Source organism: Marmota monax, unplaced genomic scaffold, assembly GCF_021218885.2.
Source record: "Marmota monax isolate L192 unplaced genomic scaffold, Marmota_monax_Labrador192_F-V1.1 WCK01_AAM20220418_F8-fsc00104, whole genome shotgun sequence".
Lineage (NCBI taxonomy): Eukaryota > Metazoa > Chordata > Mammalia > Rodentia > Sciuridae > Marmota > Marmota monax.
In genome coordinates, this window is record NW_026693836.1 from 3,607,234 (window position 1) to 3,619,509 (window position 12,276).

The 12,276-nt window shown below is 37.7% G+C and overlaps 1 pseudogene; it reads left to right on the top strand.

Annotated features, from left to right (window-relative positions):
• Nucleotides 1–10,349: 10,349 nt before the first annotated feature.
• On the top strand, nt 10,350–11,186 carry LOC124105242 (protein FAM210A-like; annotated as a pseudogene).
• Nucleotides 11,187–12,276: the final 1,090 nt, after the last annotated feature.

Below are 12,276 nucleotides of genomic sequence, written 5' to 3' on the forward strand. Positions count from 1 at the left end.
ATATCTCTAATGAACCTAGATGCAAAAATCCTCAATAAAATTCTGGTGAATCGGATACAAAAACATATCAAAAAAATTGTGCACCATGATCAAGTAGGATTCATCCCTGGGATGCAAGGCTGGTTCAATATACGGAAATCAATAAATGTTATTTACCACATCAATAGACTTAAAAATAAGAACCATATGATCATCTTGATAGATGCGGAAAAAGCATTCGACAAAGTACAGCATCCCTTTATGTTCAAAACTCTAGAAAAACTAGGGATAACTGGAACATACCTCAATATTGTAAAAGCAATCTATGCTAAGCCTCAGGCTAGCATCATTCTGAATGGAGAAAAATTGAAGGCATTCCCTCTAAAATCTGGAACAAGACAGGGATGCCCTCTCTCACCACTTCTGTTCAACATAGTTCTCGAAACACTGGCCAGAGCAATTAGACAGACGAAAGAAATTAAAGGCATCAAAATAGGAAAAGAAGAACTTAAATTATCACTATTTGCAGATGACATGATTCTATACCTAGCAGACCCAAAAGGGTCTACAAAGAAACTATTAGAGCTAATAAATGAATTCAGCAAAGTGGCAGGATATAAAATCAACACGCATAAATCAAAGGCATTCCTGTATGTCAGCGACAAATCCTCTGAAATGGAAATGAGGACAACCACTCCATTCACAATATCTTCAAAAAAAATAAAATACTTGGGAATCAACCTAACAAAAGAGGTGAAAGACTTATACAATGAAAACTACAGAACCCTAAAGAGAGAAATAGAAGAAGATCTTAGAAGATGGAAAAATATACCCTGTTCATGGATAGGCAGAACTAACATCATCAAAATGGCGATATTACCAAAAGTTCTCTATAGGTTTAATGCAATGCCAATCAAAATCCCAACGGCATTTCTTGTAGAAATAGAGAAAGCAATCATGAAATTCATATGGAAAAATAAACGACCCAGAATAGCAAAAACAATGCTAAGCAGGAAGTGTGAATCAGGCGGTATAGCGATACCAGACTTCAAACTATACTACAGAGCAATAGTAACAAAAACAGCATGGTACTGGTACCAAAACAGGCGGGTGGACCAATGGTACAGAATAGAGGACACAGAAACCAATCCACAAAACTACAACTACCTTATATTTGATAAAGGGGCTAAAAGCATGCAATGGAGGAAGGATAGCATCTTCAACAAATGGTGCTGGGAAAACTGGAAATCCATATGCAACAAAATGAAACTGAATCCCTTTCTCTCGCCATGCACAAAAGTGAATTCAAAATGGATCAAGGAGCTTGATATCAAATCAGAGACACGCCGTCTGATAGAAGAAAAAGTTGGCTACGATCTACATACTGTGGGGTCGGGCTCCAAATTCCTCAATAGGACACCCATAGCACAAAAGTTAATAACTAGAATCAACAAATGGGACTTACTCAAACTAAAAAGTTTTTTCTCAGCAAAAGATACAATAAGAGAGGTAAATAGAGAGTCTACATCCTGGGAACAAATCTTTACTCCTCACACTTCAGATAGAGCCCTAATATCCAGAGTATACAAAGAACTCAAAAAATTAGACAATAAGAGAACAAACAACCCAATCAACAAATGGGCCAAGGACCTGAACAGACACTTCTCAGAGGAGGACATACAATCAATCAACAAGTACATGAAAAAATGCTCACCATCTCTAGCAGTCAGAGAAATGCAAATCAAAACCACCCTAAGATACCATCTCACTCCAGTTAGATTGGCAGCCATTATGAAGTCAAACAACAACAAGTGCTGGCGAGGATGCGGGGAAAAGGGTACACTTGTACATTGCTGGTGGGACTGCAAATTGGTGCAGCCAATTTGGAAAGCAGTATGGAGATTTCTTGGAAAGCTGGGAATGGAGCCACCATTTGACCCAGCTATTCCCCTTCTTGGTCTATTCCCTAAAGACCTAAAAAAAGCATGCTACAGGGACACTGCTACATCGATGTTCATAGCAGCACAATTCACAATAGCTAGACTGTGGAACCAACCTAGATGCCCTTCAATGGATGAATGGATTAAAAAAATGTGGCATTTATACACAATGGAGTATTACTCTGCATTAAAAAATGACAAAATCATAGAATTTACAGGGAAATGGATGGCATTAGAGCAGATTATGCTAAGTGAAGCTAGCCAATCCCTAAAAAACAAATGCCAAATGTCTTCTTTGATATAAGGAGAGTAACTAAGAACAGAGTAGGGTCGAAGAGCATGAGAAGAAGATTAACATTAAACAGGGATGAGAGGTGGGAGGGAAAGGGAGAGAGAAGGGAAATTGCATGGAAATGGAAGGAGACCCTCAGAGTTATACAAAAGTACATACAAGAGGAAGTGAGGGGAAAGGGAAAAATAATACAAGGGGGACAAATGAATGTCAGTAGAGGGGGCAGAGAGAGAAGATGGGAGGGGAGGGGAGGGGAGGGGGGATAGTAGAGGATAGGAAAGGCAGCAGAATACAACAGACACTAGTATGGCAATATGTAAATCAATGGATGTGTAACTGATGTGATTCTGCAATCTGTATATGGGGTAAAAATGGGAGCTCATAACCCACTTGAATCAAATTGTGAAATATGATATATCAAGAACTATGTAATGTTTTGAACAGCCAACAATAAAAAATTTAAAAAAAAAGACTCCTAAATAACTATCTCCAAGAAACAAATGGATTTTACTCAACAGATAGTATTAAAACCCTGGAAACATCTGGTAATTTAATAAGAAAGTTACTCACTTGTTTCAACAACAACAACAAAAAAGAATTTAAAACCAATAAAAGCAAACAACTATGAGAGAAGCTGAGTGCAAAGATGAAGGCAACTAAAATGACAGAAGTTCGAGCAATGATAAATTTAAGAGGAGAATTCATTTGGCCCTTGTACTCGAACTGTATGGTGCTAGTAACATAGGGTTTCTTAAGTATTTTATTCTGCAATAAGTTTTACGTAACCATAATATTGGCAGTGACATTTTATTTTTTTGGAATCTGTTAACAAAACATGGGAGAGATAAATTGTCAGTACAAGATCGAATTCAAATAGTACAACCTTGTAAAAATGATTCACTGTTATTGACAAGAGGTAGAAGATACTGCCTCGGCCTTGGTGGAGCTCACCTACCCAGGGATTACCGTCTCAAGTTGACTGAGTCAGAAGCACAAATTTGAGTATATTTAGTTTCATTCTACAGCTATTTATTAAATGCCCTTCACATGCCAAGCCTTGAGCTGGTCCTAAAATTGAACCAGACAGACAAGCTTCCTGCCCTTGGGGAGCTCATGGAATCCTGTCCAGGGAGCAATGCCTGTGGCTCAAACTCACTATCTTTGAAAAAGGAAAAAGGGGATGCCCAATCTGAAAATAGCCAATAATCTGTAATAAACAAGACAAAAAGAAAAATTAGAAATGGTAAAAAGTGCTTATCACAAGGAAGTCTGACTGGTAGAGTAGGCAAGAAGAGTTTTTAAGGAAGTAGATTCTTGCTTTGCTCAATTTGTACTACTTAGAACTTTTCCATGTAAAACAGTTACTTAAAATTAAAAAAAAAAAAAAAAAAAAACAGCCTTATTGTTTCTACAGTGGATTAGGGTGGTTTACACTAAGCCTAAGTACTGCATGGGTAGAATTAATGTCAGAGCTTTATGACCCAAATTCAGTGCAAAGAAAGCAAAATGGTGCAATGGGAAATCATTTGCCTCAATTACAGTGAGTAGATTTTAGTTCCATAAGTATATATCTGCATATTTTAATAGTGGTATGATATGAGATAAATGTCTATAAATATACTATTTCTGCTTCATTTATTGCTAAAATCAGTTGATTTTATACTTTTAAAATAATATATGTATATATTTAAAGCATTATGAAAAGTATTTAAGAAAGAACACACTTGTCCTAGTATGAAAAACAAAATTTAAGCAATTTAACCCATCTCATAGCCCAAATCTATCAGAACATATGGATCTACAAATCATGTGTAACAATGATCCTTTTTTTCCCTACATTTTTTGGTGCTTTATAGTTGTACATAATGTTGGGATTTGTTGTTATATATTCATTCTAACAATGATCCTTGAAGAATTATATTCAAGCTCCATTTTGGGTGATTCCTTCTAATCCCTTCTATAGTTCTTTTCTGAAATACCTATTACTGGATCTTCTGCACTTCCCAAACTGTGTTGGGAGCAAGAGGGATCATGAAGAGGGATGGAGGGAGGTCAGTTTAGAATGAGGAGGTGCTGAAGGATATGAGCACCGAGATGGGCCCTTCTGGGCCTGGAGGTGACTTTGGGGACAGGACAGGTAAGCTTCAAAGTAAGTATAAGGAGGCAGCCCAAGTGGAATGATTCCTCTGAAAGGCAGAGAGAGGGACTGAGGACACAGGAGAGGCTGGCCCACCAGCCAGGCTGCAGTGGGGTTAAGGCAGTGAGGCAGACTGGCTCCAAAGGGAGGGGCTAGAAGGACCCTGCGGCAAAGCACTGGGTAAGGAAAAGGGGGAACAGTGCCTTGTCACTGTGAGTACAGCAGGTATAATGAGGACATGTGATACATCTTGTGGGTTTCGACTGCATAGTCCAGAAACCAATCCTACACAGGGAGTCAGCAATGTAGAAAGCAGATTCTGTTAAATGAATCCAAAGTGAAGCATGGAAACTGCTCAAGGACCATGCCTAATCTCTACCTGTGCTGGGTGCAGCATTTGTTCTGATACCCGCTGCCAGGCAACATTTGCTCTTCAAGCTGAAACACGCTAGTAGTCATTTCTGCCTCCACCCCAGCCTGTCCCAAGGGGCAGGTCTGGGTCACAGCTCCTGGATATTGAAGGAAAAATGTTTTCTGAACCTAACCATCCGAATCAGATCTATAGTGATTTTGGAAAAAGTTGCTTTCTGGGGGCTGAGGTTGTGGCTCAGCAGTAGAGCACTTGCCTAGCATATGTGAGGAACTGGGTTCGATCCTCAGCACCACATAAAAATAAATAAATAAAATAAAGGTATTGTGTCCAACTACAACTAAGAAACAAAATAAATATTTTTTTTAAAAAAAAAGAAAAGAAAGAAAAATTTGCTTTCTGTACTGGCCCAGGTTTTCAAACTCCCCTTCCTAATCCTGCCATCTTAGTGGTGACAGCTGCCAAGATGTATGCATTTTAGGATTGTCACAAATCCTTTCCCCTGCTGAGATCAAATACAAAGAGCCATAAACCATTAATCACCTTCTCCCTAAAGAATTGAAAAAATATCTGTTTCCTTTCACTTTGAGCTTCTTAGGAGTGGGTAGAGTACAGATTGAATAGAATGTACACCTTCCTAGCTGTACATCCTGGAAAGGTTTCTCTCTGAGCTTCAATTATTATAATTAATGACTCAAGGTCATAGTGAGAATTAAATACAAATTCATCATCTGGCACATTGCACAGAAAATTAATCATTTTTGTTTTCTGGGACCTAGACATAGTTATAGTTTAATGAAAGTATTCTTGCCCTCATTTCCCAGTAGAAAATCTGAAACTACAGGATACAGCTGTATCCCATAGTCTTTGTGCAGGCCCTTAGTGTCTTACCACTAACTGTATGTAAGGGTATGGATTCAGGTAAATTCTCCCTTTTTTCTGTTTACGTGATATGCATGCTGCAAGAATACAAACAGCCCAGCTCCCATTGCATCTAGCCTGAATTGCCATGATCCCTGGATCTGTGCAGGGAATAAAAGTGGATATCTAATGCCTAATAAGTGAGCATTAGGACTAGTTCTTAATGCATCTCCCAAGCTAGCTGCCCCATATTGCTTCACACTCCCTTACCAAACCAGCAGTCTCTAACTCAAAACCACAATCCTAGCTGCTTCCTCTTTGGCTTGATTCCATGTTATCACCACCTGTCTTCTTAGGCTTCTGGAGAAACTTCCAAATATGATATCAAATAAGTCTACAGAGGTATTCCAACTTCTAACTGGAGATCCACATTGCAGATTCTATAAGCCATGGACTCCAGGGATAGAAAAGGCTATGGGAAGCATCTACTTTTTCCTATATTTCTGTGTTCTTATAGTATCACATTTTTTAAGAGTTCTCAGTATTTCAAAAACATACTTTTTATTAAAAGTTATAGTTTAAATATAATAGCATAATGGTTAAGAAGACCAGCTTTACATTTGAATAGAAGGAGAATTTAATTTAGCATCACAATTTATCACTTTATGACCTTGGGCTACTTACTTACATCTACTCATCTAAAAAAATGAGATTGATAGCATTTAACATCACAGAGTTGGCTTCTTTTGTTGCAAGTAAAGTAACCTGACTTAAGTGGCTTAAATAAAAAGAAATATAGTTTTTCTCACTTAACAAAAGCTGTGGAAGTGGTAGCTAATTGTGCTGGCCCAGTACCTCAATGACACCTCTCTAATTCTTTTGACTCTTTCCTCGTCCTTATTACCTCATGCTTGTAAGATGATTGCTATAGGTCACACTTAAATTCAAAAAAATCTTATCTTTACTTTTATTAGGAAGGATTTTTAGAAGTACCTGTACTGAACTTCCTGTTAGATCTTGGTAGCTGGAACGATAGCAAGTGACAAATCTTATAATAAGGAGCTAGGAAATTGGGAAATAAAGTTGGAATATTATCTTAGAACAACCAGAATTCACAGCCTGAGGCTTGGAATATTGCAGATCCAAAAAAATTGCCAAAATTTTGTTACTGAGTGAGACATGGGTTATGTCAAAAGTATAGGTAATCAGTGGGCTTTGATTCAACACAGGGTTGTAGTAAATATTAAATGTAACAATACAGTTAGACCAGGTGGTGGGGAGGCTGCTGGGGAGGCTGAGGCAGAAGGATCTTGAGTTCAAATCCAGCCTCAGCAAGTGAGTCACTAAGCAACTCAGCGAGATCCTATCTCTAAATAAAATATGAAATAGGACTATGGGTGTGGCTCAGTGGTCAGTTGCCCCTGAGTCCAATTCTTGGTACCCCCCCTAAAAAAAGTAACAATACTTCTAGCACAGTGTTGGACTTACAAGTAGTGCTTAATAAATTATAGCCATAGTTATAAATTGCCAAATTGGTTGACTGTGTCCTACTAGTAATTTTTAATGTAATGCTTAAAAAATATAAAACTGAAGATCAAAAAAAAAAACTCCACCAGAAGATTTCTAGAGCTGATAAAAAATTCAGCAAAGTAGCAGGATCTAAGATCAATATGTAAAAGTCAATAGCTTTCCTATACTCTAAAATGAATATAAAAAAATCAGGAAAGCAATTCCATTCATAATTGCCTTTTTAAAACAACCTGAGAATAAATCTAACCAAGGAAGCAAAAAGACCTCTACAGTGATAATTATAGAACATTAAAGAAAGAAATTTAAATAAGACACAAGAAGATGGAAAGACCTACCATGTTCCTGGATAGGTAGAATTAATATTGCCAAAAGACATTTCCAGATTCAATGCAATTCCCATCAAAATAGCAGTGACATTCTTCAAAGAACTAGAAAGAAAAATCCTTATGGAAGAATAAAAGACCCAGAATAGCCAAAGCAATATTGATCAATAAGAGTGAGGCTGGAAGCCTTAGAATACCTGCTTTCAAATTATACTACAGAGAACTATCATAACAAAAACAGCATGGTAATGGCATAAAATAGAAATGAAGACCAATGGAAGAGATACAGTTATCTCTTGACAAAGGTGCCAAAAGCATATATTGGAAAAAAGATAGCCTTTTAAATATATGGTGTGGGGAAAATTGGATATCCATATATAGGAAAATGAAATTAGATTCCTATCTCTCACCCTGCACAAAAATCAATTCAAAGTGGGGCAAAGACCCAGGAATTAGACCAGAAATACTATAACTGCTATAAGAAAACATAGGGCCAATACCCCAAACATATTGACACAAACACCAGCTTCCTTAATAAGATTCTTAAAGCACAAAAATAAAACATAGAATCAATAAGTGGGACAGCATAAATTTAAAAGCTTTTGCAAAGTAAAGGAAAAAAATAAGAGTGTGAAGAGAGAACCTATAGAATGAAAGAAAAGCTTAGTACTCACTCTTCCTAACTGGGGCTTAATATCCAGAATATATAAAGAACTCAAAAACTAAATACCAAAAAAGAAAGAAAGTGGGGGGAGGGAGGAAGAAAGAAAGAAAGAAAGAAAGAAAGAAAGAAAGAAAGAAAGAAAGAAAGAAAGAAAGAAAACACAATCAATAAATAAGTAAAAGATCTCAAAAGACTTTTTAAAGATCTCAAAAGACTTTTTCTTTTTCCCTTTTTTTGTACCAGGGATTAAACCTAGGTGCGCTGAACCAATAAGCCACATCCCCAGCTCTTTTAAAATATTTTATTTACAGAAAGGGTCTCACTAAGTTGCTTAGTGCCTCACTAAGTTGCTTAGTGCCTCGCTAAGTTGCTGAGGCTGCCTTTGAACTTGCGATCCTTCTGCCTCAGCCTCTTGAGCCTCTGGTATTACAGGCATGTGCCACAATGTTTGACTTTTAAGAGACTTTTCTCAAAAGAATAAATATAAATGGGTAACAAACATATGGAGGAAAAGTTCAATATTCTTAGCAATCAGGAAAATGCAAATCAAAACTACATTAAATTAAATTTCATCTCATCCCAGTTAGAATGGCAATCATCAAGAATATAAATAATGATAATTCTTGGTGAGGATTTTTTGGGAAAGTACACTTATACATTGTTGATAGGACTGCAAATGTGTATATTTTGGAAACCAGTATAGAGTTCCTCAAGAGGCTAAGAATGATCCAGGTGGAATGGTGCATGTCTGTAATTCAGCTTGGGAGGCTGAGGCAGGAGGATCACAAGTTCAAAGTGAGCCCCAACAACTTAGCAGGTCCTAAGCAACTTAGTAAGACCCTGTGTCTACATAAAATACAAAATAGGGCTGGGGATGTGGCTAAGTTCCATTGGGTTCAATCTCTTGTACCAGAAAAAAAAAAAAGGCTAAGAATGGAATCACCATTTGACCCTGCCATCCCAACCCTTGGTTCTTTATTCAAAAGAACTAAAATCAACATACTGCAGTGACACATGCATTCCAACACTTATAGAAGGGCAATTCACAATAGTCAAGTTACGGAACCAGTCCAGGTACCCACCAATAGATGAAGCGATTAAGAAAATGTGGTATGTATACATAAGAGAGTTTTATTCAGTCATAAAGAGAAATGATATTATGTCATTTGCTGGTAAACTGGTTAAACTTGAGGATATCATGCTAAGTAAAATCAACCAAACTCGGAAAATGGAGGACAGAATGTTTTCTCTCATTTGCAGAAGCTAGAGAGAAATAAGTGGGGTGAGGGAACGCTAGGGGAGTGGATATTATGGAAATGAAAATAACAATGTAGTGGAGGAAGGGGATTGAGGGAAGGCAGAAAGAGTGGGTAAGAGGAGCAACTGCAGAATGAAATTGACCAAATTATGATATATACATGTGTTTTAGTCAGCTTTTGCATCACTGTGATAAAAAAAAACAAGAACAACTTAGAGAAGGGAAAGTTTACTTGGGGCTTACACTTTCAGAGGTCTCGGTCCATAGACAGCCAACACCACTGTTCTGTGTGCAAAGTGAGTCGGCACATAGTGGGGGAAGGGTGTAGCAGAGAGAAGCTGCTTCCTTCCTGGCAGCCAGGAAGCAGAGGGTGAGGAAGAGGGCCCAGGGCAGATGTACCCTTCTAGGGCATGCCCCCAGTGACAGACCTCCTCCAACCACACCCCACCTGCCAGTCCATTTGAACTCAAATGGACGATTTAGGTTACAGCTCTCAGAATCCAGTCATTTCATCTCAGAAAAACTGGGGGGAACATCTCATAAACAAACCTCACAAACAAATAACATAATGTTTGAATACATTATGATGAATGCCACTTATATGTGTAACTATAAAGAACCAATTAAAAATAATGCAGAGAGGCAGCACCAAAGAGGCACAGGCGGCTGGAGCACATTTGTTATGGGCATGGCTCAGGGCTTGGGCCAATTGTTCACTTGAGCTCTGCAGATTTGGCACTCTGGCCTATGCCTTTCCAGGTGGCTCTGCTGAGTTACACTGTCATGGTATTCAAGGTACTGTTGTACAGATTGTGCCTTGGGATTCACAGTCCCTGTGTCCTAGGTGATAAGGAAATAAGTAACTGCCAAGGTCATGTAGCTGAGAGAAAAATCATAGTCCTTCAGTCAATTCCTGATGTGAGTGATTTTCATGCCCAGAAATCCTTGATGGAAGTCTAGTCTCTAGAAACTGAAATCCATCACCATTGTTCAAAATGCAATGGAACATACCACAGGCTGTGACTCGGCTGGCACATAGGGCGTGCTTGGATCCACAGAAACCTGGTTTCTTTGCACACCATCAGAACATAAAAGCACTATTACTTTTGAATAATGCTGAATCACTAATTGAGGGTTCAAGGCCCTCAAAAGCAGTGGCTACATTTACTTACTGCCCAGTACCTTGCAAAGGAAAGGAAGTCACTGGGTGCTCAGCTACCCCATTGAGGGTCCTTTGCCATCAACAATGTGAGCAGTATGTTTTATCTGAAAGAGTTTTATCATCCTGTGCCTCAGCCAGAGGAATTTCTTTGGGGAAAAAAGGAAGATCTTGATCCTTTACAAGACAAATCTATTGGTCTTTATCAGCAATTAAAAAAAACAACATTTAAACAACATGGGAAAGTTTTGATTCCTGTACATCTAAGAATTTCTGGTATTTAGCTTGAAACATTTTATTATGCAGCCATAAAAGAAATTATTTCCATTCCTTTTCTAGAGTCTCTTAAGCTACTTGACAGTATAGCAAACATCCTGAAAAATTCCCAGGGTGGAAATGCCTTAATAGTGTATGCCATGTTTAAGATTGCAACACCTGCCCACTATACCATGACCTTGGGAAGAATGCCCTTTACTATGAAGTATTTGCTTACTCATAGCTACATGTTGACATGGCCACCTGTCAAGGAGTATCTGCAGGACAGGATGAAAGAGACCAAGGAGCTCATTACAGAGAAAGTGGAAGAGACAAAAATAGACCGACTGGAAAACTACAAGAAACCAAAGAAAATGCTTTTTTTGGGGTTGGTTATTTTAGCATTTTATTGATGTAATTTAAAACTTGGCACATGGTTTAAGTCTATTTTTCTTTTTTTAATTGATTTTATTTTTTTAAATGCACGGCAGTGGAATGCATTACAATTCTTATTACACATATAGAGCACAATTTTTCATATCTTTGTATAAAAAGTATGTTTACGCCAATTCATGTCTTCATACATGTATTTTGTTTGGGTTTTTTTGTATTACAATTCTTATTACACACATATACCATAATTTTTCATATCTCTGTTTGTATATAAAGTAAATTGACACCCAATTCATGTCTTCATACTTGTACTTTGTATAATGATGTCCATCACATTCCACCATCCTTACTAATCCCCTGCCCCCTCCCTTTCCCTCCCACCCCTCTTCCCTATCTAGAATTCATCTAATCCTCCCATGATCCCCCTCCCTACCCAACTATGAGTCAACCTCCTTATATCAGAGAAAACATTTGGCATTTCCTTTTGGGGGGATTGGCTAACTTCACTTAGCATTATTTTCTCCAATGCCATCCATTTACCTGCAAATGCCATAATTTTATTCTCTTCTATTGCTGAGTAAAATTCCATTGTGTATATATGCCACATTTTTTTTATCCATTCATCCACTGAAGGGCAAAATTGAAGGCATTCTCTCTAAAACCTGGAACAAGACAGGGATGCCCTCTTTCACACTTCTATTCAATATAGTTCTTGAAACACTGGCCAGAGCAATTAGAGGAAAGAAATTAAAGGGATATGTATAGAAAAATGTTTCTTTTAAGAAAATATGGAATACAGTTACTTATGTAACAAATCATAGACTATTCTTGCACTTTAATCTTCTGGAGACTTTGGGCCAAGATACATGCTTTAGGTGTTTTTGTTTCTGTTTGCTTAGTTTCCCAAATATACCAGTTCTCTGAGGGTTAAAGAAGAAAGTTAAATATTACTACAAAAATCAGTGGTTTTGAAAGGAAAGAAATGAACCCCATATAGGAATTGCACATCAATAGAAGCAATAAGCAATGGTTAATGTTTTAGAAGTCAGGGTTCCTTTCCTAGGCCTTCAGATCATATTTGCTTTCTGTTCTCCAGCAGCTGTATTATATACAGA